Source organism: Eriocheir sinensis, unplaced genomic scaffold (genome assembly GCF_024679095.1).
Source record: "Eriocheir sinensis breed Jianghai 21 unplaced genomic scaffold, ASM2467909v1 Scaffold593, whole genome shotgun sequence".
NCBI classification, from domain to species: domain Eukaryota; kingdom Metazoa; phylum Arthropoda; class Malacostraca; order Decapoda; family Varunidae; genus Eriocheir; species Eriocheir sinensis.
Genome location: NW_026111935.1, coordinates 19,462 through 40,968, shown reverse-complemented (window position 1 = coordinate 40,968; position 21,507 = coordinate 19,462). Strand labels below are relative to the sequence as shown.

General features: G+C 46.8%; 1 pseudogene; it reads right to left on the bottom strand.

The window, feature by feature from the left end:
- Nucleotides 1-2,705: 2,705 nt before the first annotated feature.
- LOC126993252 (sodium-dependent nutrient amino acid transporter 1-like) lies at nt 2,706-20,663 on the bottom strand (annotated as a pseudogene).
- Nucleotides 20,664-21,507: the final 844 nt, after the last annotated feature.

Sequence of the window (21,507 nt, the reverse complement as noted above, 5' to 3'; positions counted from 1 at the left end):
GACCACCTCCACCAGGAACAGCACGGGCACCAGCAGCACCGGCACCACGGACAACACCACGCCCACCGCTGCCAGGGAGGGACGCGTGGGGCTAGAGAGTGACTTTGTGGTGAGGGAAATGTTTAGATGTGATGTTGTAGGCTACTGTTTCTCTCTCTCTCTCTCTCTCTCTCTCTCTCTCTCTCTCTCTCTCTCTCTCTCTCTCTCTCTCTCTCTCTCTCTCTCTCTCTCTCTCTCTCTCTCTCTCTCTCTCTCTCTCTCTCTCTCTCTCTCTCTCTCTCTCTCTCTCAGTCTAGCCCAACCTACGGTTGGGTGAAGACGTGTGACTGTTTGCCCTTTGCGGCAGTTCATCGTTGCCGACATGGAGTACTCTGGCCCCGGCACTGTTGCTGACGTGCAGATGGATCTTGCACTCAGTGACGACGAGGACGTAAGCGTGGGACACTGGCCACTTCTACCCTCATCAGTGACAAGTGATTCCGTTGCCGCTGCTTTCAAACCTGACGGCTCCCGCCTTGCCAACCCGGGCAAGCTGTCTATGGGTGACACAACAGACAGTGACAGCGAGACACACTTACCCGCTACCGAGACATCAAAACATAGTGAACCCTACACATCCCCTTCTCTGCTGCCGCCGCATCTTCAACGCACCTCTGCTGCTGCTCCTATCAAACCTGCCCTCCCAGCATTTGCTCCCCCGTGCTGATTACGTGAAGCTTGCTTTTAGAGAGCGTTTACCAGTGGAGACTAAGCTTCGTTGGCTTCCGGAGGTCAAGAAAACATTCCAGCTTGAGCGGGATATCGCCGAGGTGAAGATGGCATCTGTGACACCACGATTCGTCTTCATTGCAAGGTGCCGCCAGGACATCGTGGAGCGAGTAGCAAAGGGTGAGTTTGTCTCTGTCATTCTTGATGTGCAAGACTCCCCTGAGAGGCCCAGGAAATATCCTAACTATTTGATAACTCGGTACCCTGTCGGTGTTGATCCCTCCCTCGCCCTGGAACTCCCTGGTGTTCACTCTGCCCGACGTTTTCGTCAAGACGGTTTACCTATCAACCGCATTGCTATGTATTGGAGCCTGACTGATCCGCCTCCCTCCAGCTTTTCCTTCGGTTTCCTCCCCTGCCTCCCCGACTGTGACATCCGCAGGATTAGTGACGACCGTCCATTGTGTTTCCGATGTTGGGAATTCGGCCACATCTCCCGCTACTGCAGTGCATCAGAAAAATGTGCTTGGTGAGCTAGTAATCACGACTCTCGCACCTGCTCACACCGCGTCGCTCCTCCGCCGCCTCCTGTCTCACCTTCAGCCACCGCAGCCACCGAACAACCCGACCTGCCCGCATCTACGAACATCAACTGGAAGTGTCCTCGGTGTAACAAGCAGGGAGTTAATGTATGGCAAGGCCGTATCAAGCGCTCGGCGAGGCAACCAGCAGCCTCGCCTCCTCCTCCTCCGCCAGCCTCGTTGCCTCAAACCCCGCAATATGAAGCTTCTGTCTCCTCGGAGTCAACACAGATTCGTGAGCCTCGTGAGGCTGTTGCTGCTCTAACGACTCGTTGCAACTCACTCGCAGAGCGGTGTGATGCACTCCAGACTAGCCTTGTTGATCTCGCCGCCAAACAAGCCTCCACAGACACCACACTCACCACACTTGTTGAAGGGCAGCAGGTAATGATTGCTAAGGTCACCACACTTACCGAGAAGTTTGACGCCATCGTTTCCCACCTAGAGAAGAAGGATATGGAGTCGTTGACACCTTCCTACCCCCTGGACGGGGCACAGCGTGTTAGTGCGCGCCCCACCACCTCTTCCACGTCTGGCTTCCGCGTACCAAAGGGTAGAATTCGCACATAATATTGAGCTTCATGTCATCTCCCGGAACGCCTGCGGTTTAAGAGATCTGGCAAGACTCTCAGCTTTGAAGGGATATGTTAACAAGCACTCCCCGACAGTCATATTCATTCAGGAGGCATTCGTTGGTCCTCTTCTTGGGGACAGACAAGCTCCCTCACTTACTGGCTACGTTTCTTACGCCACCCAGCTCAAAACGGTCTCGTCACATATGTACACTCCTCAGTACCACACCAGCTGCTTCGTACCTCCGTTGAAGCAGACATGACCTTTCAACTCCTGAAGGTAGCGATGGGACACGGCAAGATTCGTTTATGTAATGTTTATTCAGCCCCGGGAAGAATAAACATGGCGGCCTTGCCCCTTCCAACACTCAGTGGCATTGTGTACATGGGTGATTTTAATGCCCGCCATCCTGAACTTGGTGACTCTTCTCCAGCTCCGAACCGGAATGGGCCTCGACTCTTTGATTTCGTCAGACGATATCGACTCACACGATGGGATACTGGCGGCGCCACCCACTCCCGTGGAGGTACCCTGGACCACATCTTTACGTCAGGACTGGTAGCTCCACGTGTCAAGTGTTTCTCCATCCCCGTGCTGTTCTCCGACCACGTTGCTCTGGGCCTCCGATACTCCGTACCAGCAACACCCCCTCCCTCTCACGCCCGCACCCGCATCCAGATACCTCCAAAATACTGTCCAACATACATCTCCTACATGACTACTATGCTAGAGAGAGAGAGAGAGAGAGAGAGAGAGAGAGAGAGAGAGAGAGAGAGAACACTCTGAACTCCTTAGGAAATGAGTGACTCCGATTCTCCGACTCCGACCCCGACTCCGACCCCGACTCTACAGCTCTGCACCAGACTTACCCGTTTCCTTGGTGCCGAAGACGTAGTCGCCGTAGGAGAGCACGGTGGCCTGCGTCTGGCTGTACACGAGGACGCCGGCGAGGAACAGCGGGTTGACCAGCAGCCAGCTCGCCTTCCACAGCATCCCCGTGGAGCGGCCCAGCATGAAGTGTATGTCGGCAGCGAGGCGGCGCAGCCCGTACACCCAGGCCACGCCCGCCACCTCCAGCGTCACCAGCAGCAGGACGGACAGGTTCTGAAACGACATTACCAGCCGTGCAAGGGTAATGCTGCTGCCGATGCTAATGATAATAATATTGCTGGTGCTGCTCCGACTGCTGCTTCTGCTACTACTACTATTACTATTACTACTGCTATGTGGGGTTCTTGAAAAAGGTCTGGACTTCTGAAGATCTCGATGTACACAGCAATATAAATATATAATAAATTATCTGAGAATTGAGTTCTCAGACTCACAGCCCCCTTTTAGTCACTTATTTTTGACCAATCACACCCTCATAGGATAAGCAAAGACCAGATGAACCTGCTCTTAAGTTTATTTAACTCAACAAGGAAAACTCGCTGGAAATAATGAATATTAATTAATTCCAGGCATACAGCCACATAGATAACTGGATTAAATTATCCTAGGCAAGAACTGTACTTAACTACGTGGATGGGCGCGCCAGAAGCCCGCCTGGATGCCACGTGGTCCGTCCGCCCAACGTTAGAGTCCTCCAGCCGCTTCTCGTAACCTTCTAAGGTGCTCCACACAGCAAACACGCCTCTCGTAACCTCCCAAGCGCTTCCCTCGCCTGAAATACACAGTCAAACTGACTTGTGGATACGGCAGGGCAGGAAAGACCTCCACGAACACACGTGTGCGGGAGTAAGGGGAAGGACGTCCTGGGGGGGGGGGGGGTCACAAACGGAAGAGAAGGTGCGCCGCCGACCCACGGTCACTCCAGCTGCCCCGGACCGCGGTTAAGATGCCAGCACTCTCCACAACTGACATTTCTTGTTCTGCGTAACACTTAACCAATGCCCTGACGGCTATGGGATATTATTTATTAATAATCTAACACCATGCACAAAGTAATAGTGGGTCATGTATCCCACGAATATTTCAGCATTGGCAGCAATAGGCGATAATATGATTTGAATAAGCTCCGCCCACTCTTGTGCACTGACCCGTTGAAAAGTAGGAATAATGGAATCTTCCGCGGGAGAGGAATTCCACGGAATATTCTACTCTCGTCTATTCTTGGAATGAGGAATTCATGACATTTCGCCCCCCCTCTAAGAAAACTTTTGTCTGTAGGTGCAGGTGTAGGGCATGTTACCAGTGTTGGCAGCGTAGCACGTAAAAACTTTTCTCTGAAGATAAAAGTTTTTACATGCTACGCTGCCAGCACTGGTAACATGCCCTACAGCTGCACCTACAGAATTAGCATGTTCTTGACAGTATGTTCTCACACTTTTCACACACACTCTCATACTGTGGTGTATGTCAGTTAACCTCTGCTCAGGGAAATGACGGTTCGCCTGTGAGTGAAAAACCTCAACATATACGTTAATACTCAAACTAGAGAGAAAACTCTCTAGCTAGGCGCCATTACCTGTTAGAGCGGGCTTGGCGAACTTCGCCACAATTATTCACAATATGTAAGTGGTGTTATGTATGTATACACAGTGTTTGTGAGACAGATGTGGATCAGAGGTAGGTAGGTGTAAAATGGTGTAACTTATCGTATAAATTCCTGGCTATCTGCCTAATTTTCCTACATTATCACACCATGCCATACCATGCAGCTTAAATTTTAAGCATGCCGCAAAACTCTCGGGCCAACCAGCTTTTTCAGGGTTACATTTACGACTCCACCACCTAAGGTTTATGACAGCTCCTATCTGCTCGAAAACACATGGCCGGATGGCGGGGTGCACCGCCAACCACCCTCGGAAGCCACATAATCTGCAGACTTTCGTCATTTGGTTTCTCGATTCAGCTGAATCTGAGGTCCCAAGATCCGAACATAAAGTCTCCGAGCCACCTAACCTATCCACTTCAGTCACTTAGTTAGAACATAAGAACATAAGAACACGGGGAGACTGCAGAAAGCCGAGTGACCTACACGGGGCAGCTCCAGAATTGCCCCACTACTCACGATGGGTGAGGTGTAGTTTCAGGGGTCACAGTATCCTGTCACCTTACTACCACCTTGATCAGGTTTCTCTGCTACCAGACGCGACAAGAAGTCCGCCCCAACATTGGCTTGTCCCTTTATGTACTTTACCGTGAACTGAAACTGCTGGAGATACAACGCCCAACGCATCAGGCGTGCATTTGCGTTCTTAGAAGTTTTCAAACTGGCTAGGGGCATATGATCAGTTTCGAGAACGAACTGATTCCTATATATGTAAAAATAATATCTCTTGATTCCCTCTATTACTGCAAGAAGCTCTTTCTTTACCGTAGTGTAATTTCTCTCGGCTGCACGCAACTTCCTACTGTAATAACATACAGGAAACACCTGATTATTACTCTCTTGCATCAACACGGCACCAACGCCCTCCTGTGATGCATCGGTACGCGGAATGAACTGCTTATTGAAATCAGGCAGCTGCAAAATGGGCTCTTTGCATAACATGCTTTTAAATGTCGCGAAGGCTTCCTCTTGCGCATCTGTCCACTGTACCTTATTGGGTGCATGTTTTCTCAACAATTCATGCAGAGGGGCAGCAATGACAGAGCAATTGAGGATATAATCCCGGTAATATCCAGATAAGCCCAAGAATGACGTTACCTGAATTTCGGTTTGAGGACGTGGAGCATATCTGACCTTTTCTATCTTATCCATCTGGCACCCATACTGTCCTTCACCAATGACATGACCTAAGAATGGCACCTTTTCGTGCCCAATCAAGCACTTATTGGACTTAATGGTCAGGTTGTAGCACCGGAGCCGCTCCAACACTAACCTGAGGGTCTCTAGATGCTGCCTGAGTGTGGGTGAGTTAATTAATACGTCATCCACGAAAAGCTCCACTCCTTCCATACCTCTCATGACCTCGTGCATGACTTTGTTAAAAGCTGCTGGCGAGTTGGTCATCCCGAAGGGTAAGGCTTTGTACTGATACAAACCGTCACCTTACAACTCTCTTCACTCAGAGGAATCTGGAAAAACCCTTTCGTCAGATTATCTTAGAAAACATTCTAGAATCAGCCAGAGTAGCGAATATGGCTTGCGGGTCAGACATTGGCTCAGCATCTACGCGTGTCACTGCGTTTACTTTTCGATAATCACCTCAAATCCTCATTCCTCCTCCTTTCTTCCTTATGAATACCATGGGGCTGCAGGAGGGGGAATTTGATCTCTCTATGATACCCGCGGCCTCCATTTCACTGATTTCGCTTTTTACGGCGTCTACCATTCGTAAAGGAATCTGGTAAGGCCTTTGTCTGACGGGCTCCCTGCTCGTCAACTCGATTCGATACTCTGGTACCCGAGCAATCTTAGGTTTGTCAGAAAAAAACCTCTGCATAACCCTCTAGCAACGATGCTAATTGTTTCCTCTCCTCTGGGGCTAGCTTTTTTCCCAACGTCACGTCATGCACTGACTCTGTCTGTCTAGAAGAGACAGTGAGAGGAGCCTCGCCGTCCTCATCATCCTGTATTACTACTGCCGCTCCCACATCTACGATCTGAGGTTGAGAATAGTGAGCTTTAACTAACTCCACCTCACCTTCTCATCATCATACTCACTTTCTCTAAACCAACACGCGGCTGCTTCTGGCCGGTAGTATTGTTTAAACATGTTGATGTGGAACCGTTTAGGGTGTCCATCAACCAGGAGAATATAATTAAGGTCATTGACCTTCTCCTGAACTTCGTAAGGTCCCTTCCACTGAGCTAACAGCTTGTTGCTCGCTGTGGGAAGCAAAACTAGGCACTGTTCTCCTACACTGAGCTTACGCAACTTCGCCTTCCGGTCGTAGTAGCTTTTCTGTACTTGTTTTGCTTTGAGTAACTCCTCCTTAGCAATGTTACAGGTCTCTCTCAACCTGTCACCTAAATCTAACACGTACTGGTACGTGTTTTTGACGTTCGGGTCCGGAACATTGTCACCCCACAGCTCTCTCAGTAACTGTAGCGGGCCCCTAACAAACCTTCCATACATTAGCTCAAACGGGGAGAACCTTGTGGAGCTCTGCGGGGCTTCTCTGTACGCGAACAACAGAGGAGCAAGGTAGTACCTAGGCCATTCCTTGGGTTGTTCGGCAGCCATGCGTTTAAGCATTTTCTTAAGTATGCCATTAAAATGTTCACACAGTCCATTCCCAATGGGGTGGTAGGGCGTGTTACGTAACCCTTTGCAAGGTAGCAAACGAAGTACTTCCTCCATCATCCCTTAGGTGAACTGTCTACCTCGATCACTCAGTATTTGTTTGGGTATACCTACTCGGCAAAATAAGCTCATGAGAGCTTCAGCCACAGTTTGCGTCTCAATATTCTTGAGCGGCACTGCTTCTGCCCAACGCGTGGGAAAATCTACAAGCGTAAGAATATACCGGTAGCCATCGCTGGCTCGGGGCTCTATTAACCCCACCAAATCTATTGCTACTTTCTTAAAGGGAGAGTCAATAATGGGCAGTGGCTGAAAGGGAGCAGGCTTTACTCTTCCCCTATCTATAGTCTTTTGACATACATCGCACGACCTCACAAATCTAGATACCCCCTGGCCTATCCCTGGCCAGTAAAAATGTGTTTGTACGCGAGCGAGTGTCTTGGCTCTTCCCATGTGACCGCCTGGAGCAGTGCTATGACCTAACTTGATAACAGCCTCTCTGTATCTCGCAGGCACAACTAACTGCAATATATTTTCACCAGAGGGAGAGATAATCTGCCTGTATATCAAGCCACGCTGCTTGATAAAACTGACGCGGTTGTCGTTCAGCTAATGACACTGTTTTCCTGCAGACGTTTACGGACGCCTTGCACCTCCTTCCTTACGTTGCCAATCACTAAATCTTAGAGCGGTGTTTCGAGTGTCACCGCCATTGTCCAGCCTGTATAATAGGGTGACTTGACTTTTATCTTGACTTCAGGAGCTATCACTGGCGCGCTATTCAACAGCCATATTTTTCTCCGTTCGCCTGTGAATTCATGGTTCCTAGCTAAGCTGTGCCTCAGTGTACAAATGGTAGAACCACTATCCCTCATCACTGTAACCTCTCGGTCTCCTACCCAAGCTTTACTCAAGTTCAACCGATCATCGTACTGATTTGTAGCTGCTCCGGCCAATAGTCATTGATTCTGCGCCTCATCGCGATACTGGCCGGTCACGGAAGGCACATGTGATGACGAACCCTGCTTTTTACCAAAATTCCCATGCTGCGTTACACCTTTTTGCTTTACTGCAGCATTTTTGTGCCACTTAGAGTAGTCACCCTGATTCGGTCGCGGCCCATAACTTCCAGTTTTCGGACGCGGTGCATAATTCTGGTTACTTTTGGCTGAAGGCCACTGGCGGCTAATCGCACCAGTGGTGGCGACGCCGGAAGCCATCTTTCTTCCAGAGGCATCACTCTGCATGCTATTGCTAGAGGCTTTTTCGTCCTACCGCAGGCCTCAAAATAGGAATAAGCCATTTTCTTCATAACTTCCAATTTCCTCACCTTGTCTAATTTGAGCCTCGTGACTAATTCATCTGGGCAGGATTTTACGTACCGCGCACTCAAAATTAGGTCCTTCACACCTTCTAGTGTTTCCTCAGCACCGTCTTTCTTGAGCCATTGCTCTAAGTACCCCTTGAGGCGAGTAGCAAATTGAATTACTGTCTCATCGTCATTTATGGAGGCATAGGAAAAATATTTCTTTAAATCATCAACTGACATTCCATAAGCTGCCATTAATGCCTCCTTCATATTCTTATACTCACGAGAGTCCTCATCCAATCTATGAATCACTTCCAAAGCTTTACCTTCAAAAAGACTCATGAATTGCACACTCTTGGTGATCTCATCATACTGCATTAATTTAGCGGCTTCCTCAACCGCGCGATAAATATCTCAATCTTGCCACCTTCTTTGAAATGATTAGGCTTTAGCTTTGGGGAAACTACTTTATTATTCTGAGAGTTGGTACCATTCCCATTATTCGCCGCTAGCTCGGCCAATTTTACTGCATGGGCCTCCTTTTCTCGTTCTCTATCAGCTTCCAGTTTCTGTAATTCTAGCTGGTGTTGCTGTCTTTCTTTTTCTCTCGCTTCCTCTTGCGCTGTGAGTATGTACTCGTTGGTTTCCGTAGCATTTAATCCTATCTCTTCCGCTTCCTGTTTCCAATGTGATATAGACATCTTGCTAGATAAATACTTCACGAGCCTAACGGTCAATACTTCTCCTATGGAGTGTGAGGTCAGGTTACTGTGTCTGGGTGCCAATTAATGTGGGGTTCTTGAAAAAGGTCTGGACTTCTAAAGATCTCGATGTAGTCTCAGCAATAAAAATATAAAATAAATTATCTGAAAATTTAGTTATCAGACTCACAGCCCCCTTCTAGTCACTTATTTTGACCAATCACACCCTCATACTATGGGATAAGCAGAGACCAGATGAACCTGCTCCTAAGTTTATTTAACTCGACAAGGAAAACTCGCTGGAAATAAGAAATATTAATTAATTCCAGGCATACAGCTACCTAGCTAACTGGATTAAACTATCCTAGGCAAGAACTGTACGTAGCTGTGTGGATGGGCGCGCCAGAAGCCCGCCTGGATGCCACGTGGTCCGTCCGCCCAACGTTGGAGTCCTTCAGCCGCTTCTCATAACCTACCAAGGTGCTCCACGCATCAAACACTTCTCTCGTAACCTCCCAAGGGCTTCCCTCGCCTGCAGTACACAGTCAAACTGACTTGTGGATACGGCAGGGCAGGAAAGACCGCCACGAACACACGTGGAGCGGGAGTAAGGGGAAGGACGTCCTGGCGGAGCTGGGTCACTTGCTGAAGAGAAGGTGTGCCGCCGGCCCGCCGACTCACGGTCACTCCAGCTTCCCTGGCCCGCGGTCAAGATGCCAGCACTCTCCACAACTAACATCTCTTGTTCTGCGTAACACTTAACTAACGCCCTAACGGCTATGGGTTATTATCTATTAATAACCTAACACCATGAACTAAGAAAGAGTTGGTCATGCATCCCACGAATATTTCAGCATTGGCAGCAATAGACTATAATATGATTTGAATAAGTTCCGCCCACTCTTGTGCACTGACCCGTTGACAAGTAAGAATAATGGAATCTTCCGCTGGAGAGGAATTCCACGGAATATTCCATTCTCGTCTCTTCTTGGAATGAGGAATTCATGACATACAACTAATAATAATAATAATAATAATAATAATAATAATAATAATAATAATAATAATAATAATAATAATAATAATAATAATAATTATACTACTTTCTTTATGTTCATGGTGCTGAAACTTTGTCAAACTACCACTTGGCTCATAAAACTACCCCTGGAAATGCCCAAAACTCCTACGAAAGCCTTGCCAAATGAGTGTGTGCTTGGTTGCCGAAAGGTTTAATAAGAATAATGGCCCCAAGCTGTTTCTTCTCTAATACTTCTACTACTACTACTACTACTACTACTGCTACTATTACTACTTCTACTACTACTAATACTACTACTACTACTACCACTACTACTTCTACTACTACTACGACTACTACTACTACTACTACTACTACTACTACTACTACTACTACTACTACCATTACTACTACTACTACTACTACTACTTTTTTCTACTTTTTTTTATAATACTGGCCTCCATCCGTTAGAGTTGCGTTGTGAGCGGTATCTTTTCTCATATCCTTTCACAAAGCAATTTATTGGCCCCATCCCGCCAATGACTGTGGCAGACAACCATCTTTAGTTAGTATTACAAACCTTACTAAACATATTTTTCTTAAGCTAATAGAGCTTGTGGTTGATACAGCTATTAACCACCGTCGTCTCAAAGTACAGGTCGGGTCCAGGTGCTGCTACTACTACTACTACTACTGCTACTACAACTACTACTACTACTTCTACTACTACTACTAATACTAATACTAATACTACTACTGCTACTTCTACTACTACTACTACAACTACTACTGCTACTACTACTACTACTACTACTACTACTACTACTACTACTGCTGCTGCTGCTGCTGCTACTATTACTACTACTACAGTCTATAGTCTACTCACGCCGCTGTAGTGGTTGACCAGTGTTAGCACGTGCTGTCCCTGCGGCGTGACGTAGACGAGTCCCGAGAACATGCCCACTAGACACACGGACAGGCTCACCGTCCACGTCTGAAGCTGCGGGAAGTGGTCCTTGACGGCGGTAATGAGCACGCTGGTCTCCGCCACCATGGTGCCCAGCCCCAGCGTGAACATCATGACGAAGAACAGCGCGGAGAACATCTGCGGAAAGGTGGCATAGTGGCAAGGCTGGCACTACGGTACGGTACAGTGCGGAATGCGGTACGGTACGGCTGAGATGTTCATAAAAAAAGTACTGTACGAATTTTCGGTACGATATATTCCTAATGTACGGCACGGTATGATGTAAGTACGGAAAATTTAGCAAAATTCCGAACCGTACCGTACCACAGGCTTAAAACAAGTGATCATCCTATTTTTTTTCTTGCTCATTAGCGCCTGGTAGGCTATATTTAGGAGGCCTGATACATATATAGTCCCTTTATAAATGTAGCTTTTCAAATCCATTGACATACCTTAATTATTTTTTATGTATGTATATATATATATATATATATATATATATATATATATATATATATATATATATATATATATATATATATATATATATATATATATATATATATATATATATATATATATATATATATATATATATATATATATATATATATATATATATATATATATATATATATATGTACAGTGGTACTGAATTACTGTACGGTATTTTTTCAGGTACGGAGTACGGTTATAAATTCCGTACCGTAGCGTACTGCCAGCCTTGGATGGTGGTCACTTACGATATCTGGGGTGATATATACTTAAACAATTCGTCGCCCAAGCACACGTATTTGACAAGGCTTTCGTAGGAGTTGTGGGCATATCCGAGGATAGTTTTATGGCTCTAGTGGCAGTTTGACCCTTCTTTTGTACCGCGAACCTTAGACACCACTCACAAGAACCCGAGTGGTTTCATGTTTGCCCTTTGGAAATAGTTGACGTGAGAGCAGAAAGCGTCTGACAATACCGAGCCTAGTTTTTGTCTCTTTTTTTATTAATCTTTTGCTTCTTTTGTTTTCTCACTGTTTTATAGTAAAGGAGGCAGCTCAAGGGCAAAAAAATAATAATAAAAAAATAAGACAGCTAACCACTGCCCCTACAAAAAGAGTTCAAAAGAGTGGCCAAACGAGAAGCTAATTTCGGAAGGGTCTTGAAAAGTTAAAGTCGAAGGCAGGAAGAAATACAGGCGAAGGAGGACTATTCCAAAGTTTACCACCGGACAGGGTGAAAAATCGATGCTGGTTAGCTCTTGCATAAGGGATTTGGACAGTATGGGAATGAGCGGGAGTTGAAAGTCGTCTGCGTTGGACCGCGGGAGGGGTGAAGCCAAGCAGTTCAGAAGAGCAGCCAGCATGGATACATCGATAGAAGATAGAAAAAAAAGAAACATTGTGGCGGAGTTTAAGCGGTGGAAGACTGTGGGCAAGATTTGGTTCACGAAGAAGGTACTGAATGAGTGGGACAAGGAAAGCAGTCCCATTAAGCAGTTGCAAAAACGACTAAAGGTTTGAAACGAAAGTCAGATAGATTTGTAAATGGAAAGAACAGTTGATGATTTGGGAAGGACACTTGAACACCCTCTTACCTGCGGCAGCCACGGGAACCTCGCCAGGGCATCGGGGTAGCTGACGAAGGCAAGGGACGTACCACCCCCTTGCACCACGTCGGGGAGGTCCACGCCCATTAGGACCGCCAGGTGGCCCAGGATGGCGAAGGTGGTGACGCCGGAGAGGAAGGAGGTCACGGTGTCCGCCACGGAGATGAAGGCTGCGTCCACGTAGATGTTGTTCCTGAAGTCGTTGTAGGAGGCCATCGTGATCACACCGCCGCAGCCGATGGCCAGGCTGAACAGCGCCTGGGTTACGGCCGCCAGCCACACCTACGGGCGGACATACGCGGACAGGGTTAAGGGAGTACCTCAACAGCCTTCGGTCGGAATTAGGATGGTATCTGTAGACGTTTCAAAAGGCCGAAAAGGAAATCAGTCGGGTTCTAATGAGTGTTTCTGCAGGTTCATGGCACACCTACGGGGCGGACAGTCGTTTAAGAATATACACCTTAGACTCACAACTCTCTCTCTCTCTCTCTCTCTCTCTCTCTCTCTCTCTCTCTCTCTCTCTCTCTCTCTCTCTCTCTCTCTCTCTCTCTCTCTCTCTCTCTCTCTCTCTCTCTCTCTCTCTCTCTCTCTCTCTCTCTCTCTCTCTCTCTCTCTCTCTCTCTCTCTCTCTCTCTCTCTCTCTCTCTCTCTCTCTCTCTCTCTCTCTCTCTCTCTCTCTCTCTCTCTCTCATCGGGAAGTACATGATGCCGTCAGCTGAGCCCGGCAGAGTCACGCCCCTTATGAGCAGCGCCAGCAGCAGCACGTAAGGCATGATGGCAGTGAAGTAGGCGGTCTTCCCCGAGGTCTTGATGCCGTGTATCTGGACCATGAATACCACCGCCCAGGACGCCACCAGACACATGCTCAGGTAGATGTCCGGGAGACCGAGGCCGCTGCGGAACCCCTCGAAGTCCACTTTTAGAACCTGCTTCCTGGGTTGACGGAGGAGGTGGAGAAGGGTGACAAAGGGGTCCATTTTCTTAAACGTATCGGACTCCTATTACCACCGTTTCCTAAAGCCCCAGAGAAGATTTAGAAGGCCGTAACTGTTGTACTATCAACGTCATCACAGGGTAGATAATTCCAAACATTAACGACTCGATTGAAGAAGAGTTTGGCTTCATGCGACGAGAACCTTAATCGGGTTTCTATGGGTGTGTGTCTTTTTCCGTCCTAGGTGCAGAAGCTGTGCCAAACTGTCACTAGCATCACAAAACAGGTAAATAAATGCCCAGCAACTTCAACGAGAGGCTTTTCAAACAGGGGAACTGATGCGCCGAGACGTTTAAAAAGTGTGTAAAGTAATACATAGGAATACATAGGAAGAACAGACACCAGAAGACCTATCGGTCTATGGCGAGGGCGTCTGTTTACTACCGCTACTACTAGTAATCTACGTGTGGTAGAACAGGACAGAATAGATGAAGGCTCCTCCCCACCCACCTCTCCCTCCGGTAACGTGCCGGCAGGAAATAGTTAGAAGAGAACACCATGTACCTTTAAGGAAGAAAGGGACATGGAAATTTTCTGATAAAGAGAAATAAGAGGAAATTACTACCCTTAACTTACACTACTGGTAACCTAAGCTGTGGGGGAAAACGACTTCATTACATAAGAACATAAGAACAGGGAAACACAGGGAGGCTGGAAGAGGCCGAGTGGCCTACACAGGGCAGCCCCAGAATCCCCCCTAATACTCACAATGGGTGAGGTGTAGTTTCAGGGGCACAGGTGGAGGCTTGATCCTCGTTTTACCGGCGGTACTAGGCACGCACCAGTAACCTGTCACCTTACTGCACCCACACCTCACTCCACCTGTCATGTGGACATTAACTGTTGCTTTACTCTATTGTTAACTTACGCTACTTGCAATCTAGGTTGTGGGGAAGAATAATATGGATTTAGGTTGAGGTCTTGCTGCAATCTGTCTGAAAACATGCGAAGAAGGGTCAGTATAATCTTATATCCCTGAAGTACTTATCCAATGAAGACTTGAAGCTATTGATACTCTGTGCGCTAACTACTGACGGTGGGAGTCTATTCCAGTGATCGACGACTCTATTATTGAAAAAACTTCTGCGCACCAATGTGTTACATCGGTTTCCCTTTAACTTCATACCGTTGCTGCGAGTTATTGTGTTGGTGTCTCTCTGAAATAGACTGTCTGGGTTAATGTTGTCGAATCCATTAAGGATTTTGAACACTTCAATTAAGTCCCCTCTTATCCTTCGCTTTTTTAGGGAAAACATATCTAAACGCTTTAAACGCTCGTCATATGGCAAGTTTCGGAGCGCTGGAATTTGTTTGGTTGCTCGTCGCTGTATCTTTTCTAGCAAAACTTGATCTTTGATAAAGTTCGGTGACCAGAACTGAACGGTGTATTCTAGGTGTGGTCTTACAAATACTAAATATAATCTCTTCATAAGTTCGGGTGATTTATAATCAAAGTTTCTTGAGATTAATCCTAACATCATATTGGCTTTTTTACTCGCTGCAGAACATTGATCACTCATTTTAGTTTTAAGAGTGTTACTGATAATGACACCAAGATCTTTTTCTTGTTTTACTTCGCTGAGCTCATGTCCTTGAATCTGATATTTAAAGTTACGATTTTTTTCACCTAAGGCATTACTTTACATTTATCTACGTTAAAACTCATTTGCCATTTTTCGCTTCAGTCGGCAAGTTTTATTAAGTCTGATTGAATGTTCTCGCAACTTTGACTGTTCATTACCGTACCTCCTAATTTGGTGTCGTCGGGGAATTTGGCTACTTTTGATAGGATATCAGTTTCTAAGTCGTTCACGTAAATTATGAATAGTGTTGGCCCCAGGACCGAACCTTGGGGCACGCCACTGGTGACGGGTTGCCAATCCGATGCTTCACCATTAAGAACTACACGTTGTTCTCTGTTGGTGAGCCAGTCATGAATCCACGCACATAGATGGTCGTTAATACCGTGGGAACGCAGTTTTGAAATAAGCCTAACGTGAGGAACTTTATCAAACGCTTTTTGAAAATCTAAGTAAACTACGTCATATGGGTTTTGGGCGTCCCAACATGAATAAACATCGTTGAAGAAGGTTAATAGGTTGGTAAGGCAAGACCGATTACTACGAAATCCATGCTGACTATCAGTTATCAAATCATTTGTTTCAAGGAAAGTGATCATTTTATCCCTGATTATTTTTTTCGAATAGTTTAATTAGGACAGACGTAAGGCTGATGGGACGATAATTATTGATGGTAATGTTACACCAGTGCGTGTGTTGGCGTGTTTACTTGTGTTGTATGTGTGTGATTGCATGGGTAATGTGATGAAATCGTGGCTAGGATGGTCCAACATTTCGGGGCTGAGCGATGCAGGGGTGTGGAGACGAGACAGAGAGGGGGGCGGGCGCTGGCCCGCCGGAAAGTTGCGTGCGAGGCGCGGAGACAGGGAGGCGCGTAACTGCTGGGATAAGGTGCTGGGTTGGTGTACCCGTGTTTGTGCTTGCCTGGAGAGCCGTGTGCGAGTCTGTCGTGCTTCTGTGTGCCTGTATAACTTGTACTGTGCCCCGAGAGCTACTGTACTGTGCCAGTAAACGAGGAATTAGTGTTGAGAGTGTTTCCTTGTGCCCCAGCCTCTAGTGTCCTTCCCTCTTCGCGGTGTTTTGTGTGGGCAGCTGTCGGGTGGCTGGCACCCGCCTTGCTGTCCTGCTGAGTTCACGACCCGTGTGTTGTGGGGGGTGGCGTAACAGTAATAATAGTAATAATGATAATAAAGCCCTCGAGGTCCACTTTAGCGCCTCCTTCCTGTGGGGTGATGGACGAAGTGGAGGAGAAAGTAATAATATAAATAATAAAGCTAACAACAATCCTACCACCGTTTCTTTAATGTTTGCCAATGGAAGCAAATTTAGGGCAGAAAATATAAGAATAAAAACCCCGAAAATATGTCACTACGAGTGGCCAAAAGAGAGGTCCATTTCGGAAGGAGAGGCGTCTCGATACTCCCCTCTTGAAAAGGTTTGTCATAGGCAGGAACGAATGCAGATGAAGAACTTAAGGATGGTCCAGAGTTTACTAGCGAAAGGAATGAAAGAACAAAGATGCTGGTTAACTCTTGCAAAACGGATTTGGACAGTAGAGACAGGGGAGGCGGTGGCCGAGTGGTCAGCTAGCGTGGACCCCTGGCGTGGACTAGATTCGAGTCCCACGAAAACACGCTGATTTTTCGAACCCTCGTCGAGTGGCGGAAGATTAACCACATGCTGCCCAGACCTTCAATCAACCTTAACTTCAGCGACTTCGGTCAAGAGGAGCACCGGGGGGCAGCGTTGGCCAGGCAAGAGTCGTACATCACGGCAGCCACTATGAATAAAATTAGCCCCTCAAGCCAGCATACCGTCACTACAGGAAACAACTAAAAAAAAATAGATGGAGAGGTGTTTTGGTACGTATTCTCCTCCTGAGAGAATTCAAGTCGTAGGCAGGAGGAAGTACAGACGAAGGAAGGTTGCTGCTCCAGAGTTTACTTGTGGAAGGGATGAAATAATGAAGATGCTTGTTAACTCTTGCGTAACGGATCTGGACAAAATAGGAATGAGCTAGGGTAGATGGAAAGGTGTCTTGATACGCTCCTTCTGAAAGAGTTATAGTCGTAGGAAATACAGACGAAGGAAGGCCGTTCCAGAGTTAACTAACGAAAGGAAGGAAAGAATGAAGATGGTGGCTAACGCTTGCATAAGGAATTTGGACAGTATAGGGAAGAGTTCAAGTAGAAAGTCGAGTGCAGCGGATCCATGGGGGGAAGGAGGCATGCAGTTAGCAAGTTCAGAAGCAGTGAGCAGGAAAGTATCGATAGTAGAAGGAGAGTCAAAACTTCAGCGGAATTTAATAAAAGCGAGTATATTTAAACATTTCAGTTCGCCTTTTTGAAAAGCCTTTCGTAGAAGGTGCTGTGATTTCCATAGACTGTTTTGCGATTCTAGTGATTGTTTTACCCGATTTCTGCACCTTCAACGGGAAAATTCCCATGAAAACCCGGTTAATCTTCCCTGTGGCCTTGGGAAATAGTCGTAGTGGGAGCCCGAGACGTTGCCCTCGAAAAGTCCCTTAAAAATGGTGCGTACAGATTAGCAAACATGCCCTCGATAACTCCTTTGAAATGGTGCGTACAGATTAGCGAACATGCCCTCGATATCATCCCTGGAAATGGTGCGTACAGATTAGCTAACATGCCCTTGCTAACTCCCTTGAAATGGTGCGTACAGATTTGCAAACACATGCCCTCAATAACTCCCTGGTAGTGGTGCGTAAAGACTGGTAAGCACATACTAAACACACTCACATCAGGTACTCCTCCGCGGCCGACGTGCCTCCCTGTAGCATGGTAACGTTGGTCGCGGCATCCACACACGCCTCGCTCGCCCAAAGCCCGCACGACGCCCACGGCAGCTCTTGGTTGAAGGAGGCGAAGAAGAAGAACATGCAGGTGGCCATCAGCGAGACGTAGTAGGTGGACACGAACCAGTTGACGAGCATCTGTCCGTAGCCAACACCTGTGGAGAGTGATTAAAGGTACAGTGCGAACCGGTTAATGAAAAAGAAGAAAATAGAAGTGAGATTAGAAAGTGGTAGAACTGTTTAGTGAAGAACATGACGTAGTAGGTGGTTAACTCTTGCATAAGGGATTTGGATAGATGTTGTTTATGGTGATGAAACTCTTGCATTAGGAAGTGAAGAATGAAAGAGCGAATATACTGTAAACTCTTGCATTAGGAAGTGAAGAATGAAAGAGCGAATATACTGTAAACTCTTGCATTAGGAAGTGAAGAATGAAAGAGCGAATATACTGTAAACTCTTGCATTAGGAAGTAAAGAATGAAAGAGCGAATATACTGTAAACTCTTGCATTAGGAAGTGAAGAATGAAAGAGCGAATATACTGTAAACTCTTGCATTAGGAAGTGAAGAATGAAAGAGCGAATATACTGTAAACTCTTGCATTAGGAAGTGAAGAATGAAAGAGCGAATATACTGTAAACTCTTGCATTAGGAAGTGAAGAATGAAAGAGCGAATATACTGTAAACTCTTGCATTAGGAAGTGAAGAATGAAAGAGCGAATATACTGTAAACTCTTGCATTAGGAAGTAAAGAATGAAAAAGTGAGAATACTTTAAATCTTGCTGTAGGAAGTAAAGAATGAAAAAGTGAGAATACTGTAAACTCTTGCATTAGGAAGTGAAGAATGAAAGAGCAAAGATACCGTAAACTCTTGCATTAGAAAGTGAAGAATGAAAAGGCGAAAATACTGTAATATAAAGTAAACTCTCCCATTAGGAGGTGACAGAGGGATGAAAGATAAAATATTCTGGTCTACTCTTGCATTAGGAAATTGGAAAGCCTAGAAATGACCTTGAACACACAAACACACACATAGTCCTTAGGACATGAAAGATAAAAGAGTGGAAATTCTGGTCTACTCTTGCATTAGGAAGCTGGAAAGTGCAGAAATGACTTACACACATGAACACACACTGAACCCTTTAAGCAATGAGAGATGAAAGAGTGAAAATTCTGGTCTGCTCTGGCATTAGGAAATTAAAAAACTTAGAATTTCTTTGTTTGCAGCAAGGGAGACAGCTCAAGGGCACGAAGCAAAAAAGCATGAAAGAATCCCGCCAGGCGCTGCGCCAACAACAGCAACTAGAACAAGAGGGCAAAAGAGAGGTCAGTTTCGGGAGAAAAGGCGTCTTGACCCTCCTCTCTTGGAAGAGGTCAAGTTAGAGGTAGGAGGAAATACAGAAAAAGGAAGGCTGTTCCAGAGTTTACCAGTATAAGGGATAAAAGAATGGATATGCTAGTTAACTTTTGCAAAAGGGATTTGGACAGTACAGTGAGAGTAAGAATAGAAAGCCGTGTACAGCGGGGCCGCGGAAGGGGGATAGGTATGCAGTTAGCAAACTCAGAAAAGCAGTCATCATGAAAATATCGGTAGAAGGTACATAGAGGCAACATTACAGCGGAATTTAGTAGGTGGGAGATTGTCAATAAGACAGGGTAGTTGACGAGACGAAGGGCCTTAGACTCAACTCTGTCCAAAAGGGCTGTATGTGTGAAGCCCCCCACACGTGAGATGCATACTCCATACGAGGGCGGACAAGGCCCTTTTATATGTATTGCATATGTGAATGGGAGAAGAACTGGAGCAGACGATTCCGTACGTCCTACCTCGAGGAAGGTGATTTAGCTATAGAGATGTGAAGTTTCCAGTTAAGATTTTGAGTTAAGGATAGACCAAGGATATTTAGTGTATTAGAAGGTGACTGCTGAGTGTTGTCGAAGGGAATAGATGTTTGGAAGATTGTGTCGAGTTGATAGATGGAGAAATTGAGTTTTTGAGGGGTTGAAGGGCACCAGGTAATTCCTGCTGAGGGGTCTTCTGTTGAAAGAAGTTTAATAATGCAGAGTAGAGTCATCAGCGTACGAGTGACCTTGACCACATGCAAACATACTTGTCCTTACCTTTGAACGCGGGCAGCATCTCCCACACCTGACTGGGGCCACAGGAGGAGAACTGTCCCAGGATGAGCTCCAGGTAGTGCATCGGTCTGCCAATGAACAGCAGCACGATCAGGTAAGGGATGAGGAATGCACCGCCGCCGTTCTCCAGAGCCACGAACGGGAACCTCCAGATGTTGCCAATGCCGATGGACATAGAGATGCACGACAGCAGGAACTCAGCCTTGTTCTTCCACTTCCCCCGCGTGGCTTCATTGTTTTTGGTGTCTTTTGCGGCTTCTTGCTCCTCAGTTGTGCCCTGCGGTGTCTTGGGTTTGTCCGCGGCAGGGTCTGGCAGTGATGGCGGCGGCTCCGAGGGCTGTGCTGGCAACTCGGTGTGTTCTTTGAGTTCGTAGCGCTGCGCCTCCACACCCTCGTCCCCCTCGAAGGCGATGTTCAGCTTGCCCTGGAGCGGAGGAAAGGTGAAGATGAGGGCATAACCTGTAGTTGCGCGTGGTTTTATTGCTCATCTCCGTCACAGTGGCCCTTGAGACTGTGGCGGCATATAACCCATTACCGGGACACAGGCCAAGAGGCGCGGTGTTCCGGAGACCCAGGTTCTCGTCCCTCCCGCCGCTACAAGTTGGCAATATCTAGTCATCGCCGAGTGGCCCAAGACGACTAGAAGCTGTCCTGGAGGCTACCTATCAACACGGACTCTAGATTAACTCTCTAAAATGGACCAAGAATGAGCCCCATGGGCAGCATGAGCCAAGCAAGATGGCGCCACTATAAAAAAAATTTATCCGCACCACTAACAGTATGGGGCCAAACAGCAAGCCCCATCGAGAAAGCCGAAGGTGAAAAAAATCCGGGTTACCACAACCTACCTTTCCCAGGTTTTCCAGGTACCAATTTATTTACCAGCCCGAAAGGGAGGAAGAACAGCTGGGTGAACCTTTGCCCGCAGATTCATAGCTGGGCACGTTAACCACCACACCACGGAGGAAGCATATGCGGAGTCTTATCGGCTGTCAGATCATCTCGTGGGGTTCAGCTGGCGGCCACCAACCGACACCTAGCAGATAGTTGTTAGACATTTTTTTTTTCTGGGGGGGGTCGTGTGAGAATTTCAAAACATCTGGACCATTTTTGAGTCTCTCTCTCTCTCTCTCTCTCTCTCTCTCTCTCTCTCTCTCTCTCTCTCTCTCTCTCTCTCTCTCTCTCTCTCTCTCTCTCTCTCTCTCTCTCTCTCTCTCTCTCTCTCTCTCTCTCTCTCTCTCTCTCTCTCTCTCTCTCTCTCTCTCTCTCTCTCTCTAACGACCTCATCTCAGATTATGGCGTAACTAAATCACTGAACTTAGTCTGT